This window comes from Marmota marmota, unplaced genomic scaffold (genome assembly GCF_001458135.2).
Source record: "Marmota marmota marmota unplaced genomic scaffold, marMar, whole genome shotgun sequence".
In the NCBI taxonomy this organism is placed as follows: Eukaryota; Metazoa; Chordata; class Mammalia; order Rodentia; family Sciuridae; genus Marmota; species Marmota marmota.
The window spans coordinates 4,413,200-4,434,723 of record NW_026000222.1 but is presented as its reverse complement, the minus strand read 5'-3'; the positions used below and the strand labels follow the sequence as shown (position 1 = coordinate 4,434,723).

At 46.4% G+C, this 21,524-nt stretch overlaps 1 protein-coding gene across 2 annotated transcripts in view; it reads left to right on the top strand.

Annotated features, from left to right (window-relative positions):
- The window catches only part of Cdh13 (cadherin 13), a 1,261,125-nt gene that overhangs the window by 924,647 nt on the left and 314,954 nt on the right, over window positions 1-21,524 (top strand). The window lies entirely within an intron of this gene.

The window sequence follows — 21,524 nt, the reverse complement described above, 5'->3', positions numbered from 1 at the left end:
GGTGTCGGGGGTTCAGCACTGAGTGCTTCCCCTGGGAGGAAGGGTCAGCTCATAGCTGGACCCAGCTGTGCAACAGCACGGGGCAACAGGGACCCATGCTTCACTGGTCAAATCTTAACCCACAGGAATGTTCTAGACTTCCTCTCCCCCTGCTAAGTCTAATTGCCCTGTCTGCAGATCTGTGGGTAGTTCTGAAGAACATTTTAAGGTAGTTTTACTAATAGGAGCGTTCACTCCTTCAAGGCCCTGGAAACTCTACTTAACCACAAATTCCTTCCCCTGGGGTTTTATATGTTTGGTAAAAACAAAAAATCAACTCTGCTACAGAGTCTGGAAAGGCATGGGGGTGCGATTCAGCCACTGTGAGAACAGAGGTAGAAAAACATTATACAAGGTGTTTTTGATAATCTTGAAGAGAAAGGAAAGACACTGTGTGTGCACACTGCACCACACACACCTACACACACCTCACACCTACACATTCGCCCCCCACACCACACATATACACATCTATTTACAACTACACACTCCTACACACATGCACACACCTACCTACATACACCATACACCTACATACACTCCCTACACCACACACATACACCCACCCCCCATACCACACACATACACACACCTATACACAACTACACACCCCCACACACATGCACACACCTACATACACCCCTGCACACACACCTACACATACACACACCTGCAGACCCACCTCCACACACCTGCACACACACATACCTACACAAACACACACCTACAGATACATCTACACACACACACACACACACACACACCTGGATTTTGGGCCCTGGGACTAAAGGAAGAGGAAGCTCTCCTCCCCCTGGATGATGTTGCCCTTCAGCACCATTAGCAAGCAACAGCATCGCAGCAGGGAGCGATTAGTGATTATTTTCCAATAATACATGCGGGTGCTATAGCTGGAGATGATGGTGCTTCCATGCTGAGATCCGTGAGGTATAGATTTTGCATTTCAACACAAATTCAAAGTATGTGTTTTTTATGATTGATGAGGACATTGCAGCACGGCACCTTCATGATTTGCATTTTAAAAAAAGGCTCTGTGTATAAATCATTGGCATGGATTTCTCAATCAGAAGTCAAATGGTTCTCGTTGTAAAAGCTCTAAAATAGGCTCTTACTAAATACATTGTGGAAAATCAGGGATTAAGATGCCCTAACATGATTTTATATTCCCTTACTGTGCCCCAGATGGCTGTGTGTGTGTGTATGTGTGTGTGTGCTGTTTTAACAAAGGAAATCTCCAGTCCTTATGGTACCATTACCGTCAAGTTAAGGGTTAGGCATTCTCTTTCCTAACATCTATTTTGTGCTTTGTTCAAAGCCAAGAATGACCTTTTAGGGAGTTTATTAACAAGATCTTTCAAGGAAAGGAAAAGTTCTCTTTTTGACCAGAGAAAACATAAATAATGTGGCTAAACTCAGCTTTAGCATATCCTGTGTTTTTCCAGTGAGATGTTGAGTTCCAATAGGGGAGACTAATTTTTTTCTGGAGATCTCCTGCATGGAGACCCTAAACTTGAAAATTGCATTAAGACTTTTCATAAAGGGAGAAGGCAGTTTTCAGTACAAGGCAAAGGGCAGGAAAAAGGTACTGGAGATGGCAAAGTCAGAGATGCCATTACCTATGGAGGCTTTGAGAAAATGTTAATGCTGGACCTGGGTGATTGACAGTGCTGATCAACGTCAAGAACTTCCTGAGCAGACATTTCAGGGAGGTCTCTGGCTGGGTGAGAGATGGAACTCTTGCTTTGCAGCAGCTCATGGGGGGTCAGAGCTGAGTAAGTCCAGGAGGAAGAACCTGGGCACCAACACAGGTGCCCGTGAGGAGGCTGGGCATGTTGCTGGAATGGACTTGAGAGCAGAAGCTAACTGAGATGCTGGGAAGGAAGGAAGTCCACGATCCAGGGTTGGGCAGGGCGGGGGAGGATTGGGGAGTCTCCCTGTGAGAATGTGAAGCTCTGTGCCCCAGTCTCCAGAACTGCCCCTCACTCTGGGCAGGCTCCTTCCCTATTTTAATGATCTTGTATTCTGCAGACCTCCCTGCCTGTTCTGCCTGCATGGAGTCCCATCAAGCACTGAGCTGGCATCTGATCACCGAAGGCTGGGTACCAAGTACTTGCAAGCCACAGGCTCCAAAGTGATGTTGGAAGGACTAAGGTTGAGATGGAGTGGGGGCTCTGGGAGGTCCAGGAGAAGGGCCTATCAAAGCCAAAGCCTCATGGTCAAGGGTGCAGTCTTCAAGGGTCCACCGCGGCCTCTTCCATCTCATGAGCAACTGCTACGTCTGATCCTCTCATAGAGCACGCAGGCTAGGGTGGGGGCCACTCGGGGTAGACAGCCCTCTGTAAAAGGCCTTTTCCTTTGCTACCACTGCACAGGATTTTAGTTTTTAACTTTGCCTCTGTGGCTCCAGAAACCCTGCCAGACGAATGGCTGCTTCATTTGGAGGCAGTGATTCATATCCCTGGCAGAATGCTCCTTGGTGACGGTGTCTCTCCTTCATCATGAAGGAGTAACAAAACATCTATAAAAGGGAGACAGCTTCAGATGAGTGGGTATTAAAGTTCCACACAGCATCAATGGTTGAGAGAATATGCATATATTAATTAAGAATTCCGACATATTTCTTTTATAAGGTCCCTTATGAAAGATAGACTATTTTGCACATTTATTTTGTGTTGGAAGTGACAGATGAAATTAATATGCTTCATAAATTGCCATCACAGAGGGTCAATTAACAAGTGAACTAACCTTGTGAAAGTCATTTTGAAAGACTAGTTATGTCTATAATATTCCCTGTCAAATTAGGTAAAAGTGGGAAAATTAGAAGGCTGTCAAATAAATAGCAGTCTAAGATTCCGAGTAATTGCATTTTGGATAAGGTAAATTAGTTTCTGTGATTGTTGGTTGAGAAACAGGAAATGAGTAGTGGAAATTCTACAGACTTTGGAACTCTGTGTATGTGTATATGTATGTGTGTACTTTAGTGAACATGCGTAAGGATGGGTATGTGCTTCTACCCAGGCACATGTGTGAAGGCAGGCAGTGGAAAAAGCACCTGTGGATTCCACAGGGAAGCAGGACTGGTCCGTATACCTCAGCCAAATCTCTTTCCCTGCCTCGGCTGGGGCAGGGCCCCTGCAGGTGCCTCACAGGTGCCTGGCCAGCACCCAACTCCCTTTGCTCACAAGGTCCTCCTTTGAGCTATTTCTGCCTCTCTCCTCTGGTCCTTAAAAATTGACCCTTGTGCGTGGACAGAGGGCTGGGCAGGGCTTTGGCCTTGTACAGACCAACAGGTTGCTCCCAGCCCTGGAGCTGACATTCCCCTGGAGAAAACAGCATCCACCAAGCCCTTGAAGCTGAGACTCTTTCCCTGCAAGCTCTTTGCTTCAGACTGTCAAAGGACCAGAGAAAGCAGCCCTCGTGACAGGTCACCCAGACCCTTGGAAGGCAGAAGGAGCCACAGCAGTCAGATCTCATGACTAGTTGCCACATCCACCTTACAGATGGTTCCAGGGAAACGGTACCACTCGTACCAAGTGCCCAGACAGGAAGCTGTCCTCTGCCTGGGCAGATGCAGCCACAGCTCCTCTCCCGCCCCTAGTGTGAGGTCCCCACACACAGCCTCACTCCTCCCTCACCCCCTCTGATGTCTCTGTTCTGTTCTTCAGAACTCTGTCATGTCTGTGATGCAATTAGATCCTTGACTGGGTCTCAAGTTCCTGGTTGTCACATGAATCAGTAGAGCTTAAAATTCATCCCAAGTCTTGGTCACCTGTCCCCATTCCTCCAAGGCCTCTTGTGGGACTTGGAGCAAGTCGACTTCCTTATCAGGACGCAGGCTCCTCGGGTATGAAATGAGGTGTTTGGCAGCATGGAGACTCGTTAAAAAACAGAAATAAATACAAGTGGTTGGATTTGTGTGTATTCCAGAGCCTAGGGGCACATACACGTCAGAGAAAGCCCTTTGTGTCCCATCTTCTTCCTCCTTGGGTGACTTAGAGTAATCTATTAATCTCCTAGTAATTCCTGGGATTCCCAAAAGCACATGTGCCAAATCAGTGTGAATGTATGTGCACACGTATCCACACGGACATAACAAGAGAGTTCTATTTTTTTTTTCATATGATTCCATTTCATGAGTCAGAAACTGAGTCTCAGGGAAGCAAGCTGTTTGTGGTCTTGCAGTCAGTAAGGTCTGGCCCCTGGGGCTGAACTCAATGGGTGTCACTCCAAGAGCAGAACTTTGGAGCACCCAAGGTGCTCTCTTCAGAGCCAGCTTCCTCAGGTTGGATAGACTCTGCACCCTCTCCTGATGCATTAGGATCCTTGCCTTATTGTTTCTCCTGTTGACAGATGCACTCATACCCTGTGTTCTTCTCACGTCCTGCTTTGGGAGGGTCAGTCCATGTCTCTCCCTGGTCTGTCCAGCACAGCAGGCCAATGCAGGTGAGGAAGCTAAGTTCATGCCCATACACATGGGGAGCAGCTCAGAGCAGTGTTCTCAGGTGAGCTGCCCAAGGTTCTGTGTTGGAAGGACAGACATGAACTGACCAATGAAAGCATGAAGAGAATCACTGGATGAATGCTGGCCATAGTATACAAATTTAAAATCCAACAGCTGGGTCTCAGAAAGAGCAGGAAGGGTTCCGTTCTGGGGACCCCAGCCAGGAACGGAGATTCTATTCAGGGACCTTTGCATCATGATTGCCATTGTCAGGAGAGTTTCTGACTGGCTGTGGTTGGATCCCGCCTCTCACAGTGTGATTGACAGACCCACCAAGACCACAGGAAATGGAGAGGTAGTGGTCCAAAGATAAGTAGGGTGCTGTTTCTCATAAAAAGGGGAAAGGGGTGCTAGAAAATAGAGACTCATATCTCCTACATCAGGTAATAAAGCCAAATAAACCCCAAAGCTCGGTTCCTTCTGTCTGCTTCCAAACCTAAACTGCAAATCTGTGTGCAAAATTTGGTGGCGTCAAGGTAGCAGCTTGTGGGTATAGGAAAATCCAAGAGAGCTCAGCCTCGGAAAATCTGCACCATAGCTGTTCCCATGGTCCTGGGGCACCGCACTGCGCACAGCCCAGTGTAAAGCACAGGTTATCCCTATGCTCACCTCAGGGAGTCACAGGGAGGATCAGAGGCCAGGCAGCTTCTACAGGTGCTGGGGAGTCAGTTCTGCTATAGAAGAGATTGACGATGGGGTTCCACAGAAATCCCATGCATGTATTCATAGGTATGCAAACTGCTTTAAACACTGTGAAGACCTCCCCTGGGCCATTCACATTTTATAGGTGGCAACATAAAACAAATGACACCCCCCCACACACTTTTAAATGGGATTCTTTGAATTCTGAATAACTGGCAGATTTCACAGCTATTGATATTTTGACAGATGTGTTGGTGACTTGAGATCTTTGGGGGCAATTATCTTTAAAGTTGTGGATTTTGCAAATGTAGATATTGATATCCAATTCAGCCTTCTCTGTCATATCAGAACTGTGCGTCACAAGCACATTGCCACTAAACTTTGAGCAGGACAGAGATCTAGCAACTGCCTTTTCAGTAAGTTTACTCCATGTTAACAACCCAAATCACTAAAAATAAAGAAATAAATAAAAAGAGTGAAACCACCATTTTTAGAAGTTCTTAGTCCAAAGTCAAAGGGGCCCTGGCTATGCAATACTTAAAGAAGGAATTTTGACATGGAGTATTGGATGGGCCATGCCAATGGATGGCTCTCAAGGATCTTTACCAATAGAAGATGTTTGGAGTACTTTCCAATTTAAAATGCAAGTGTCTTGGAAGGACATAACTTATAATGAGTTACAATTGATTTATTTTCCATTATTTTAGTTGATGTCGTTAGACAATAGCGTGTGGAATTTGCTAAGGAAGAGCAGTTGCCTGAAATATGTGCTGTTTTGAATAAACTGATCCTGACTTAATGGGCTTTTATAAGGTTTTACGCATGGCTTACTACCCACACGCCATTGCTAAGGTAAGCTACTTAAAACTATGGTGCAATGTGATGTTTCTCAGTTCATTTGTCTGTTCCATTAATGATGGAATGTATTTTCCAGCACACAAATCCTATTTATGATCAAGACATTGTTGTTCTGTAGATCAACTTAAACTCTATGCCATGTAATTTACCTGCTGTCAAATCTCATTTGAAGAGCTGTTGTCTGGCGTAGCCCTAATCAAAAATATGCCCAAGTGTAATGAGCTATGCATGTTGTGTCTAGTATTATTCATTTTTAATAAACTTTTTGTTCACCCCCACCACCCTGTGGGAAACTGACAATCTATAATATTTTCTGTATTATTCTTCTTCTTTTTTAACCAATTATCTTCCCAACTGGGGAAATATTTCACAAAAAAATGTGTGGGTTTTTTTTTTTTTTGTACCTGTTCTTTCAAGCGTTGTAATGAGTAACTGCTGATTAGATAAATGTACAGGAAAAATGCCAAAGTGATTTGAAATTAAAAGCAAGACCGATAATGACACAAGTAATTTCCTAAACAAAGATGGCTTAGATAATGTACAATTAGATCAGATGACCTCCAGGACAGAGACCTCTCAGTTTGGGGAGCCTGGCTGATTTGTCAGGTATGATCGATATGCCCCATAATGGGCAGAATATCCCTGAGATTGCCTGTCCATACGTTCAGGTGTCCAGTTTGTCAAGGCCACTCCCATATGGTCAAATCACAGCTGCCTATAAATGGGTAGATAACACTGTGAACTGCCTTCACCTTCCAGGAGCCCTATTCCGATAATCATGTCCAATGGATGCCCCCTACCCCTTGGGACGGGCAGGAAATCCACGCCTAAATCACTAGGGTATGGTTTATTTTATGCCCATTTAGTTTCCACACAAGCCAACTTTACTTTCACTTGGAAAAATGGAGAGGAACTGTTTACATAGCCCAGAAGTGAGTGACTGTTCCCTCTCTGCTCAACAAGCAGCTGCCCTCAGCAAGGCGATAGGCAGTCTGATGAGAGCTGTCACAAGCCACATGTGGTTCCAGCCCTGGAAGAGAGGGCGAGCTCGTCTCACCTGCCCCCTGTGAAGATGGCCTGGAACCTCCCTGGGGCTCAGCAAGAGGTCAGCCACCAAGCCACAAGGGTCAGAAATGGGTGCTGGATTACAGAAAGGACAGTACTGTACGTTAGGCCACTTTACCCATGTCAAGGGGACATCTTGCTGCTTTCTTCTTCTCACATGCTGACTTTACACTCCAAGCTCCACATGAGGCACAGCCTCATTCTCGGAGCTTTGGCTGGCCGTCCTGCCATGGGTTTGGCTCTTGGCTCTTACAACACGTTCTTCTTTAGCTAATGGTTCCTGGGAGTTCTTTGGCAGCTGCCACCTTGTCCTCTACTCCAGCTACTGCAAGTCATCCTCGAAGGACCTGGGAACTGGGCAGAATGAAGTCTAAACCCCAGTTCCGTGCTCTGTGACTTTGGCAAGGTGCTCACACACAACCACAAAGTGGCTCTGTGCTGACATTACCAAGGACGGAGAGGAACCCTGAGCTAAGAACCCGGATGCGGGCCCAGGAGAAGAGTCACCTTTCTGTGAGTGAGGCTTGTGTCACCGTGATCGCTACTCATGTAAACTCACAAATGGAAGCCCCCATTCGGCAGGCATGGCATCTCACCAGCACTTGGAGCCCAAGGCAGACCCTGAGTCTCCCTGGCCAGGCGAGGTTCATGGTGCTGAGAATTCTACTGCACGTGGAGCTCGGTGATCTGAAGGTGAACTGGCTCCCCTCAGCTCTGGCTTGTGCAGAAGCAAATACCAAACAATCGTGCAGAAACTTGGAGCTAACCGTGGGTGTGTGCCACCTTGCCTTCCACTCTTCTGCATGTGACAATCATTTCCTGTGAAATCACTGCCACCTCCCCTTGAGCAACGAGGTGGCGGTAGGTGCCATTCAGCTCAGTCATTCTTCATGGGATCAATGGACGCACGCTTCATCGTCAAGTCATGCTGTATATGGAAGATGTTCTTTTAGGGAAAATGAAAGAATCACCAAATATGTTGCAAATTCTAGGTTTAAAAAAGAAAAAATGTAAGATAGAAAACTCATCCTGAGCGTATCCTCCCCACGATGGGTTCTGCGTGTTTGCTTCCACATGGCCTTGCAGCCCAGACTCTGGGAGAACTTCTAGAGCCTGCGTGACTGGCGAGTCTTCTAGGTTACCCTCTGTGGTGTCTAAACTTCTGCTGGCTATGACAGATGAATGTCCCTGCAGCCCATTTGCTCACGAAGCCATCCGCTCATGAGGACTACACCAGGGCTTTAGTGGCACAGAGCAAAGCAGATACAAAACAGCCCTTGCCCCGTGGAGAGGTTAAATCTGGGAGCCGTGTATCAAAACACATGGACACAACTACTGACCCTTGTCATTGGCCGGCTGCCCAAGTCTAGATTCAAAGATATCACGTCTCTCCAGGCTCCGGATTTCAGCATCGCAAACTGGGAGAAGGAGGCAGCACAGAAGACAGCTGATGCCACTACCCAGGGCTGGAAGAAAGGGCCGGGCCGTGGGGTGCCAGCTGCTGGAGCAGGGTGGTGCAACACGGGGTAGTGGGATGCAGACCAGATGTCCCAAAGTAAGGTCCATGGAGCACAGAGCGAGGGCTGCTGGGAAGGGTGTAGGGGGACAACCCAGCAGGAGGTAGGTTAACCCACCTGATGACGTCCACAGTGCCAGCAGCTAGTGCCTCCAGGGTGCTCGGACCCTCTGCAGGGTACTCTGCCCTGTTCCAGTTTGTCCTCCAATGGCTACAATATCAGGGTTATTTTGCCACCGAAGGAATAAGCTCACCCGCCACACAGCTCCCACTCACAGATGAGGGAACTGAGGCCTGGACTGTCGGTCACTCAGGGTCACTTGGCTAGTAAACAGGGCTGGACTGGAAACCAAGTTCGCTCTCAGGTCCTCCCCAGATGGTCTGCTGCTTCTGTTTGGATTTGGTTAGTGGAGTTTACCTGGAGGTGGGAGCAGCCAGCCTCAGTTTTCTCTCTGAGAAGTGGGGGTAACAACGAGACCATCCTGGGGTAACAATGAAAATGGGAAAGCTAAGTACTGGGGACAGCATAGCGCCTAACACCTGCCGAGTGTGTGACAGCCTCCCGCTGCTGCTGGGGAAGAGGCACATGCAGGGCTTGTTTGGGGGCGGGGTGGGGGCTCTTTCTGTGTTTTCCTGGGTCTGTGTTACCTGGGAAAGTGACCTGCCTCCTTTGGTAAAGATCAAATCACTCCATTTCCTGTATCTTTTTGGTGCACTCTCACATTTGGAAGCTGCCTGGCCTCCAGAGGTCCATGAGAAGTCGTTACTACTGTCAGAATTGCGTTCCTATGTCCACTTTTTAAGAGCAGTAAGCAGGGACTTTGCCCAGTGCCTGGACAGTTGTAATCTTGGGAGGCTTGACCTGAGTGAATGGTCCCACGAGGAGCCATGTGATTCTGTCTGCCCAACACCAGCTGCTGCCTCCTTCCGTGGCATGAACTTGGCCTCTAGCACACCCTGATGGGAGTCTCCATGCAGCACCCTGATGCCTGCACACAGCGGCTCCTTGGTGTCAGTGAGCCCCTGACACACCCTCCTTGGTGGCCTGTTGGAAATCAAAGATGTTTTGCTTTGTGAGCGCCAGTATCATCCTTCCAACCTCGGGAATGTCTGCGAGGGCAAGTGGCCAGGGCCTGCCTCTTTGCCTGCAGGCAGTTTTCTCTCTGTCCAGAGGGCGGTGCCATCTTCCCCTTGAAGTCGCTGCTGGGCACACTTGGTCCAACCCTCTGCTGGTTCCTAAAAATCAGAGCTGGGTTAAGATCTTGATGCGGACTCAAAAGAGCGACTAGAAATAAAAAAACACGGGTGAAAAAATATCCAGTCATTATTCATTGAGATACATGTGAAAACACATTGGGTATATGCACAGGCATTTCACGTAAAACAAAAAAAAAAGTGCCAAGTGATACTGAGGCGTGGACGGAAGGATGGACGGGTTCTCTGGGCAGACCTCTTACATGGTTGCTTCCTGTCTGACTCAACTGACGATAATTGAGAGGACAGCTTTACAGTGCTGTTCAGGTTTAGGGTGGAACCTGATGTTCTCTTTAAACTCTTGGCAGGTCTGAATATTAAGGGTAGATGTCTGGGGTCCTCTTTGACAGGCCCTCCCTTGGCCCAGTCCCCAGGGTTGCACTGCCTGGCAGAGGCACCATTCCGCCCCACTGAGACATGGGGACCAGAAGTCCTCCAAGCCGGGGTGAGCCTCCCGGGAGCTCATTCCTCTAGTCCTGGCACGAGAAACCTTTTTGTTGTGGTTGTTCCTGGGCATGGGAAATACAGAAGTTATTGAGTATCATAGTCTAATAAATCAAACTTCACAATTTACTACTTGGGGAGATACATATAAAATATCGAAATCATCAATATTTTTCATTTAGAACAAGGAGAATAAGATTTAAATTACGAAACAAAACTGGTGATAAAGGAGTGGAGCAGGTCTCGTAAAATATCTCGTCACACAGGCAGAGCTGTGACAGGAATGGGGGAAGCCAAGAGTCATGGAGAAGAGCTGGGAGTGTAAGGGCACGGGGGCTCTCCGTCAGCTTTGAGTCGGGTCAGGGCTAAGCTTGAGTGAGTGACCACTGCCTCTAGCTCTTCACTGCCCATTCCAAACCTGCAAGGCCCCAAGAAAATGGACGGTGAGTGCCACCCTCCCGCGGCAGAGACATTGCGGGCACTAGGCTCTGTCAGCTGGTGATTCCACTGCACATGGCGTAGCTGGTCACGGCGGGCTGCACTTTGGTGGTGGTTATGGTTTGGATGTGAGGTGTCCCCCAAAGCTCCTGTGCTAATGTAGGAGTGTTCAGAGGTGAAATTATTGGATTTGGGGGCTACAATTTAATAAGTGCCTCCTAGTTTAAAAGGACTGACTGCTTGATAACTGTGGCAAGGTGGAGCATGGCTGGAGAAGGTGGTCACTGGGGCCTGCCCTGGACAGGCACATCCTCCCGTGGCCCCCTCTCTGCTCCTTGCTTCCTGGCCCCAGCGAGTGGAGCAGCCCTCCTCCACCCACCACGCCTTCCCCCTGGACTGAACCTCTGTTACGTAAGGAGTCAAAACAAACTTTTCCTCTTCTACGTTGTTCTTAGCTCACAGAGACAAATAGCCAACCAAAACACTTGTCTCCTACTGTGTTCTTTTAAGAACCAGTTCAGAACTTCTTTTCCAAGACCCATCCAGGGGAAAGTTTAGACTGGGGGGACCTCCGGCCTTTGCTGGACAGTGCAAGGCTGAGTATGGCCTGAAGCTGTATCTGACTTAGAACTAAGACTAGTTAGGTTAGAAGTAAGACGACTGGGTCAAAACCAATGGCATAATGCCCAAGGACCTGGGTTCAATCCCCAGCACCATGCAAAAGACAGACAGAAAAAAAATTAGACAATATTCTAAAAATGCTGTTATCACCTATGATTTTTTTTGTTGTTCACCACAATTAAAACAAATAAGAAAAAAAACACTAATTCTACAAGAACTGACTTTTTCCTGATAAAACATTCTGAAGATGATTTTTTTTCCAGATCATCAGTGCTGCAAATCAAAAAAGCAAAAAATCCATGTGCCTTTGAGGCTGCCTTGTCATTAGTTCCAGTTGCAGATTAGAGGGTGCAGCCCAAGGGCAGGGGATGACAATAAGAACACATCCCTGCCAGGCGCGCAATCAGCCCCAAATTGGAGCCCATTAGATCTTTGGCTTGGATTATAAAAGTTGGGAATTATTGAACTGAATTTAGGGATGCAAGGGCTTAGGACCTGCTATGGAATAAATATGAGAGGGGGGAAAAAATTATCCCAAGGCCAGCCATTTTCTTAGTTTGAATTTGAAGTTTTTACAAAGTACAGTTTCTACACTAGAAAGATATCTAAAGACGTCTGAAGAAAGCCAGAGCTATGTGATGTTACCAGGCGGTGCTGTAATGGGAACTGAAGGTTAATGAAACATTTTGTGGAGTTCGCTGACAAAGTCCATGGAATACAAATAAAGGAGATTGAGATGAAGGGTCTCTGCTGATATCTCACCTTATCCTTTTGAAAACTAGTTTGTGCTCAGACTGAGCTTGCAAAAATAGGCATTCATCCCCTGTGAAGCAATTGTTCATTATTAATATGCTAATTCAGGTCAGGTCACCTGGAATTACCTTTCTAAAGTTTGACTTTCTCCTACACCACTCCCTTTGCAGAGTCCAGACAGAAAGCTCTTGGCAATGCGTAATTTAACAGAATTAATTAGAAGCACAGCAAATTGAACAACTTGCAAGCATGTCACACACCAGTCATTGGTGCAGGGATTATTTAAATTGGTGTTGACTCTATGTTAACTGCTACACTGTTATCTTCCTTCCAAAATCCTAAGATACCAGAGACAGTGGGGACGGGTATAGGGGAAGACAAGGGCGATGCCTTTCCCCATCCATGGTAAAGGGTCATGGCCACACCTTGTTAAAAAAAAATATGAGTTACCAGCAGAAAAGTAGCCAGTTTATCTGATCATAGTTTTATGTGACATGATCACCTTCAAATTGAAGAACCAAAGACCTAGGGTGGACCACCCTTTTATATGCTTGGGCTGGATGAGGCACAGACCACTGTATAGAATACAATTGCCATTGCAGAGGGACAGGTTGCAGGCAGGCCAAAGAAAGTGTCCAGAGATGCACGGGAGACCTGTGATTCATTGAGAAAGCTGACAATATGCCAGAGACTGCCCCGGGAAGAGTGCCGTGGTGACGCTGATAGGCAGCACCCCTGACCCTCATGGTACCTCCTCCCCCTCATGCACGGTGTTCTGTTCAGGGGTGACTGGCTGGACGAGTGACGCAGACCCTTTCCACAGTGCCCTCGGTTCTGTGCCCAGGGTTTTATAGGTCAGGCTGCAGGAGCAGGGACACCATCAGCATCAGCTCCCGAAGTTTGCTTGTCTGAGCAGCATCCCGGGGAGCAGCTGTCCTGGTGCACATGTAAGAAAGTAGCTTTCTACAGGTATCACCAGTTCCCAGGGTGGGTGAGAGGAGCCTGTGTCCCCCTAGACAGTGTGCATCTGGACTTTCCTGCCCGGGCCTGCTCTCGTTGTTCCCTTGACTTGGCTAGAATCAGGGAAGGGAAAGGAGGCATTCAGGAACACGAACTTACTGCCCCCTTTTATCTAGGGACTGGACAGTGGGGAAACCCCACAGAACCCGTCTGCTCAGACGTATTTTGTCCTCTGCAGCATGCCTCCCTTCTGGGTCTGGGGCAGGACCATTTCTCGATTGGGTCAATCAAGCAGGACAGGTCAGAGAATTTATTTTTGGTCAGCTGTTACACAGAAAGGTGCAGGGAGGTCACAGCAATGGTTTTAGTCTTCCTGATTGACTTTGGGGAAAGGGGGCTCTCATTCTACGACCCCCTAGGGGAAGAGGAATTCTTATGGCTTGCCTCAGGGAAGAAGAGGAGCAGGAGGACAGGAGAAGCTCAGAGAGACTTCGCTTCTGGGGCTGCCGCTGTGGGATTTCCTTCTGTGCGCCTCAACTCAACTTTTGCATCTCTTGAGCAAAACCTTGGAAAGGTCCTAGCTCTCAGGTGTGAAGGGTGGTGAAGATCAGTGGGACCTGTTGGTTGCATGTATTATGAGCCTGAAGCTCGTGTTTTGGCGACTAGCACAGGGGTGAGAAAGCAAACAGCTTTAGCATAGAGACGGAAGGAAGCTCTACCCTGCCTTGTTCTGGGGAGAGACGGGAGCTCCTGGGGACCAGGGAAGGAGAGCGCTGTCTAACGGGAAATGTCACCATCTTAGCAGGTTGCTTCCACACTGGAGTCACAGCCACCACCAGGCACTCGTACCTACTGATTTTTTTTTCTGAAAAATCTTAAATCTTATTAAATGCATCTGTTTCAAGATGTTGGTAAACAAGTTTCTAAACATTGTAAGAACCACATGTGAATGTCTCAGTGTCAGATTCAGCCAGGGGGTTATCAGAAGGTGGGAGGCTGGCTTGGAGACGAAGGGCGAGGTGCACAGAGAAAAGGAGCCGGGGTCTCATGCTCCTGGCAATCAGACCAAGGGGTCCAGCAGGAATGGCTGCAGACTGGAAACTCACTTAGTGAAAAAATAACTGGCCCAATAAGAGGGAAGGGCTGTGGCAAGTGAGCCCAGAGCTCTTGAAAGACTTGGGAGCAGCTGAGGAGAAAGACCAAGGTCCCCAACCACAGAGGCATCCTGTGGATGGGAGTAGAGCCCTGGACACTGTGGCCAGGGTCTCCCCAGGGCAGCGCCTATCCCTCTCAGAAATGGGAATGGTGTGTGAAGTTGCGGGGTACAGCTGTGCAGCCACGGTGTGGCCCTGGCCTCCTGGTTGGCAGCTGGCAAGATTTTAAATGCACCAGTCACTTCGTATTTCTCAACAGACAGAACCCCACAAATCCCGGGGTTCATCATCAGAGTTGTGCATTGATTGATTTCACTTGTTTACTCAACCAGCAAATATCCAGCCATCAGAACACACTAGACTTGGAAGGGACAGGCAGGGATTGCAAAACCAGTCCTCACACTCAAATAATTCCATCCAGCGGGCCACACAGCAGTACAGGCTTGAAAACATGTCCTAGGAGGTGCCACAGGGGTCTCTGCAGCGAGGGGCACCCAGAGGAGGGATTAGCTGTGGAAGCCCACCTTGCCCTGCTTTGGCCAACATATTAATTTTTAAAACTTCCTCCAGGCTGTGGCTCTATGGCCTTATAACATCAGGACTCTCCTTCCTTCCAAGTGCCTACGGTCTTTAATTACTGGCATTCAAAACAATGATTGTGAGCCAGTCCCTTAGGGCTAGACCCCCCTCCTGACTTTGCAGACAAGGGTCACAGCTGGTATCAAGTGTGGGTAGACTGCCCTACACTGAAAAGCACTTTTACGTCTTTTTTATATAAAATGGTCCCCACATAGGACTCAGTCAGACGTGACTTCTGCCATTTTGTGGATGAGAGAATGAGAGGTGAAGGTCAGGGCAAGGTCACAAGACCTGTTCACATCAGGCGCCTGCTTACGAGGCCATCACTGGATAATCTAGGTGATGGGCAGGTCTATAATCCCACTTTTCTCCTCATGGCCTGGAGACATGCAGCTGTCTTGATCACAAGATGGGTGACATTAGCATCTTAATCCTGAGCTGGCCAGGACCCTTGAGGAAGCTGAGTGGCACATGGCAGGGGACGTCCTGACAGTCTGTAAGAAAATCCAGCACAGGGGGATCATGAGTGGACTAGCTGAGCTCCTCAGCACTGAATCTGCACTCCAATCTGGTTGCAGATATTTGGCCAAAAGAAGACAGGGCAGTCTGGGTTAAAACCCAGAAGAATCTAACAAGGCAGCCTCTCATGTCCCAGTCATGTCTGCTGCTCAAGGCACTTTTTTATGCACAAATGAAAAATCAGAGAAGAGATGCTGAGTTAGGATTCTAGGAATGGGGGAGAAGGATTTATGTAAGAAAGATGAGTCTATTCCTGTAACTTGTATTGCCTCATTTATAAAAGGCAGGGACAGATGGGATCACTTTGGTGAGCTAGAATGTGTATGAAGTTCCACTTGCTTTATTTCCCTTCATTTAAATATGCTTATTAGTAATATGGGTGTCAGAAGAAAATCATGTGCTATCCATCATTGCCAAACAAGGAACAATACCATGTAAAATATGTGTGCATGCTTGTGACAGTAATAGCAACTTCACTGAACTTGGTTTTGAAATAGGCAGAATAGCTAGCTGAGTTCCTAATGCATTGCTTTGGGCTGGGTTCACCCTCGGGGAATTCTCCAAAGACAGGTGTCATTTATTTCTTGTCTATTGATCTGTTATCTAGAGGGGGGGAAAAGAGACTCCCTGATAAACTCATTCATTGTTTGTTTGTTATATTTCTTGAAAATCCATATGGAAGACACTGTTCTGGTGTTTTGTGGGAATAAGACAAATTCTTGTCTTCGAAGGCTTGCATTCTAGTGGAGGTGTCAGACAAAGAAATAGCTACAAAATAGCCCTGTAGCAACATGGTTAGATACCTCGAGAGTGGACTCCCACAGTGTCTGTCTGTGATTGGCTTATTCTGCTAACATAGTGTCCTCAGAGACCATCTGTGTTGTACCACGTATCAGAATTGCCTTCCTCTTCAAGACTGAGCCACACTCCTCTGTGTGGCTAGGGTGCATTGTGGTTTCCCATTTGTCCCTTGGTGGACACTTGTTTTCTTTCACATCTTGGCTGTTGTGAGTGGTGCTGTTAGGAACATGGGTGTCCTCACTTCTCTTTGAGACCCTGATTTCAATTCCTTTGGGAGTCCACTCAGAAGTAGGTGCAAATTGAAGGTTTAGAAGCATTGCCCTCTGGCATGAGGGATCCTGATGGAGGTGGAGCTGTTCTGCCTGTTGACTGTGGGCCAGCACAGTATGATAAAGCTGCATGGAACAAAGTACACACACACACACACACACACAAAGTCCACAGGCCCAGGCTGTCCACACCCTGGGAGGATGTCACTGTCAATATCCTGTCCGTGGCACTGTCCTAGAGTTTTATACAATGTTACTTGGGGAGCTAGTTAAGATACTAATGGGTTCTCTTTGTGCTATTTCTCACAACTGCATGTGAACTTCAGAATACAAGTTTTATTTTAAAAAAGCAAGCTTTGTTCTCACCATCCTTGATTTGAGAGGACCCAGATGGAAAGGGAGGGTGGTAGACATCCGTCTAGAAGGGTGAGAAATTCTCAGCATTGTTCCAAAGGAGGAACTGGGGCAGGGGCTGAGACAGACCCAGGGTGCTGAGTGGATTCTGAGTCCTGGGAGCAGGGCAGCTCAAGGCCCAGACTGTAGGCCCAGAGTGGAACAGATGGGACATGGAGCTGAGAGCCAGGGAGACAGGGTCAGGACCAGTACTCGGGTCTGCATGTGTTCTATCGCCCGGCAGGCCGGCTTTCCAGATGGCATTGGTTCTGGGAAGGGCGGGCTGTGCAGGACCTTGACCTTGGCCCCCTCTTCTCCTCACAAGGAGATTGGAAAAGGGGCCTGGTGCTGTGTTTCTTCTTAATTCTCTAAATGAACTTCAGCACCATGTGGATGACTTTCCAGGGGCTTCAGATGTTAAACCCTAATCAGGAACATGATGGTAGGTGGGGTTTTTCTTGCCTCATGTGAAACTTCAAAGGTTCTAGTGACTGCTGTTTATTTAGCCCTTGTTATATGCCCAGGGATTTCGCTAAGTGCTTTACAAATCTCACTTATTTTCTGTGAGATAGGTTCTACTCTTCCATTGTGAAGATGAGGCCATCGAGATTTGAAGAAGGTAACTGAATGGCTTAAAAATCACAGAGCCGGCAGGAGAGAGAATTGGAACTTGAAGTCCCGGCTCCCTGAATCGAAAGTCCATGCTTGGAATCTCAGCTCTTTCCTGGTTCATAGAATTTATCAGGGAGATTAAAAGTGTAGCATGATAGAGAAAACAGACCTCGACAACAGCGATGGTTCACACGATAGAGCTGATGAGACCAAGTTCCATGTTTGATCAAGTGCATTGAAATTCTTCTTTTATCTAAAAATTTAGAGACCTGTGAGGACTAGAAAAAAACATAGTGATACCATGTTCTGCTCTAATCCTGTCAATCTCATGTGCATGTGCTGCAGGCTCCGCACTCCTCAGCAGTGCTGAAGGGCCAGGTGTCCCTGAGTTTAATAAGGGTACATGGTGCCCCATTTGACGACAGTCACTGTCTGAATAGGTTGCAATTTTTAAATAAATCTTATTTATTCTTTTTAACTCTGAAATTAATACATTGCACTATATCTCTCATATATAGTTTTTTCAGTCATATTTTTATTTCATATTTATATTGTATTCACAAATACTTTACTATTAATATATCTTTACATTTTGTAAAGTGTTTCTGTGATGTAGGGTTTCACTGTGTGCATACTTCATTACTCTCCTCTTAGAACATTGTGGCGTTTCTGGTTTTTCCTATATTTAAGAAATATTGAGGCTGGGTGTGGTGGCACACACCTATAATTCCAGCAGTTCAGGAGGCTGAAGCAGAAGGATCGCAAGTTCAAAGCCAGCCTCAGCAAAAGCAAGGTGCTGTTAATACTACCTACTTTCATTCTAAAAAGCGTTCTGATGAGAACAATAAATCACATGGCCTCTGTAACGAAGTACCCCAAACTCAGTGAGACCCTGTCTCTAAATAAAATATAAAATAGGGCTGGGGATGTGGCTCAGTGGCGAATACCCCTGAGTTCAATCCCTGGTACCCCCCCCCAAAAAAAGAAATATTGAAATAAGCATGCATGTTAACACGCGCGCACACACCCACACACCCACACATGCACACACACCATGGCTAGATTTCTACAAGTGAATCTTTCCAGTCTTGTGTGGAGCATTGACAATTCTATTTAAGAATGAGGTTTCAACATCAGAAATGTATGAGAACTTGTTTTCTCGCAAGTTTGCCAAAAGCAGACTTAGCCTTTGCTAATTATTTTATAAGTTAAAAAATATCTCATTCTATAATATTTTTACAGTCTTTTAAAAAAATTTTAGATCTGAAAATTTTTTAATTTTTAGTTTTGCTAATTTCCATTCTTTTCCTGTTGATTTTTAACCAACTTCTTGTATATTCAAGATAAGCTGATATCTTATGTGACATACCTATTTTTCAGTTTTCTGTTTATCTCATTATGATATTTTAGTCATATAAAAAGCTTGCATTTAATTAGCTTAATCTATGAATAATTTACATGGTAAGAATGCCTTTAATTCTGGCTCAGAAAGAGGTCTTCTCTACTCTGTTACATAAACATTAAATGACTTTTCTCTCCTAATACCTTAACCTATCTGGAATTCATTAGGCTATACTTTATTTTTTTTTACATATTAACTGTAATTTTTAGAGAACATAATATTTAATAAAATATATTTTAATACTATTTAACCAAATGAATGTAAATCTATAAACTAAAAAAAAAAAAAAAAGACTTGTATTGAATCGTATCGCTCTGAGTTTCGCTCTGGAAGAGAGGAGAGGGCAAGTGAAAACAAAATCCCTAGTAATTGTCCTGCTGTGGCTTTGTTTTCAAAAGTATTATATTTTTCATCTTTGCAAAGAAATCTCCTTAACCCTTGTGCCTCTCCTTAATGGATCCAGCATAATTCCATCATCCATGATTTATACAATTTCTACTCCAATTAAAATTTTCAGCCTGTGTCCCCGCCCTGAGGCAGAGGGTATTCACTAGGACCTCACCCAACCTGCTTAAGTAAAATCATTTTGAATATATGCATAGATTTCTTCCACCTAATTAAAGCTACTTCAAAAGTTAAATAGGAAAATGCCCTCAAAGTACACTGTGGTTATGAGCATGCATACACACAGAGGAAAAAATGTTTCCATTACATTTAGTTAAAAAGAAAGAAAAAATAATAATAAAGCAAAATTTTACATTGAGAAAGGAAGTACTGACTCTAAGCAGAGCAAGATTTTCAAGTAGCATCAGGATCTTTAATTAGGATCCTAACAAGTAGGAAAGTTTTTTACCCCTTTGATTGATCTTAGAGGCAGCTGTAAACATGGAGTAAGTCCATCTAGGGAGGAGGGGCCACCACAACTGTGTGGAGGAAGGTGGAGGAGTGTTCTAAAGGCTGAGGATGTCTGTCCCAGGTGAGCCTCCTCCAGGAGTCGGTCCATAATGAAGTTCAACTTGAATAAGGAAATAAAGCTGAGAAAAATAATTTGAAACGCAATTTCTCTCCCCAAAGAGAAACCTGGATCGTTGCAATAGGAAAGTGACTGTAGGCTGACTCCAGGGCATTGGCCCAGTGGGCTGCAAACACGTGAGCCAGTATCTAAACACAGACCCGTGGGAGATGGTGGGTTCTCCTGGGGGTCCTTGTGCGGAGGGTGGGGCAACGCCACAGCCACACACCAGCCAGGGAATGACCAAGTGCTGCTGCTTGGGGCTCATTGGGCTGCCATGGGGATCTTGATGTGGGGCGCGCCCCGGGTGATGGAGATGCCCAGGAGGTTCATGCCAAGGTCTCCAAAATCTCCTCTGCATGACATTCAGAATGCGCCACATGCCTGGAATTGCGCTGCCCGCTCATTCACCTTTCCAGTCCTTCACAATAAACCTGAGACGGGTATGGGACCTACCACTTGTTGCTCACGCAGAGGGCACCCTGAAGGCCTGTGGCTTACCACCATGAGGTCACCCGTCCTCCCCGGTGACCGGGATAGCTTTTCACTTGTCGTTTTGGCTGAACTGTTAATACTACCTACTTTCATTCTAAAAAGCGTTCTGATGAGAACAATAAATCACGCGGCCTCTGTAACAAAGTACCCCAAACGTAGGGACTCACAACCAACACACCCTTGTCACCTGGCAGTTCTGCAGGGGTGGTGTCTGACATGGTTGACACAGGGCTAAAATCCAGGGGTCTGCAGAGCTACATTAGTTTCTGGCCACTCCAGGGGAGAATCCCCTTCCCACCTTCCCAGCCTATGGGGACTGCCCACCTCTCTCGGCTGGTGGTCCTTCCTCCATCTCCACAGCCCACTGCTCTGACCTCCTTGTCCTCTTTCTTCTCAAGGACCCTGAGGGCCACCCAGAAAATCCAAGTTCTTCTCTCTCTTTTAGGGTCAATTGATCTGCAACCCTAATTCCCCTTTATCAGGTAGACTAACATATCTGCAGGTTCCAGGGATTAGGGATAAAGATCTTGGAGCGCGAGAGGCATCACCGTGCCCACCACATCTCCTGGGAGGCAAGGGAACTGAGCTGATGTCAGGGTTCTGACTCCAAGTCCAGGGCAATTCCAGTGATCAGTGAAGCTGTGCTTTTGAGGGAGTCTTGTTGCATATTTGTGAAATTCTAGGAGGTGGGTGAGAGTGAAGATCACAGACAGAAACTCCATAAAAATACCTATTAGTATTTTTTAAATTTTTTAATTTGTTCTTCCTGGATATACGTGACAATAGAGTGTATTCTGACATATTTTATGTACTTAGAATAAGCATAATTTATTCTGATTAGGATTCCATTATTGTGGTTATATATGATGTGGAGTTACACTGGTTGTATTCATATATAAGGAGATATGAATACATAAGGATTCATATATAAGGATTGGAAAGATATGTCTGGTTCACTCTACTGTCCTGCCTATTCCTCTCCCTTCCCATCATTCCATTTGTCTAGTCCAATGAACTTCTGTTCTTCCCCCTTGCTTATTGTGGGTTAGCATCCACATATCAGAGAGAACATTCTGCCTTTAGTTTTTGAGGACTGGCTTATTTCACTCAGCAGGACATCCTCCAGTTTTCTCTATTTACTGGCAAATGCCATGATTTCATTCTTCTTTATGGCTGAGT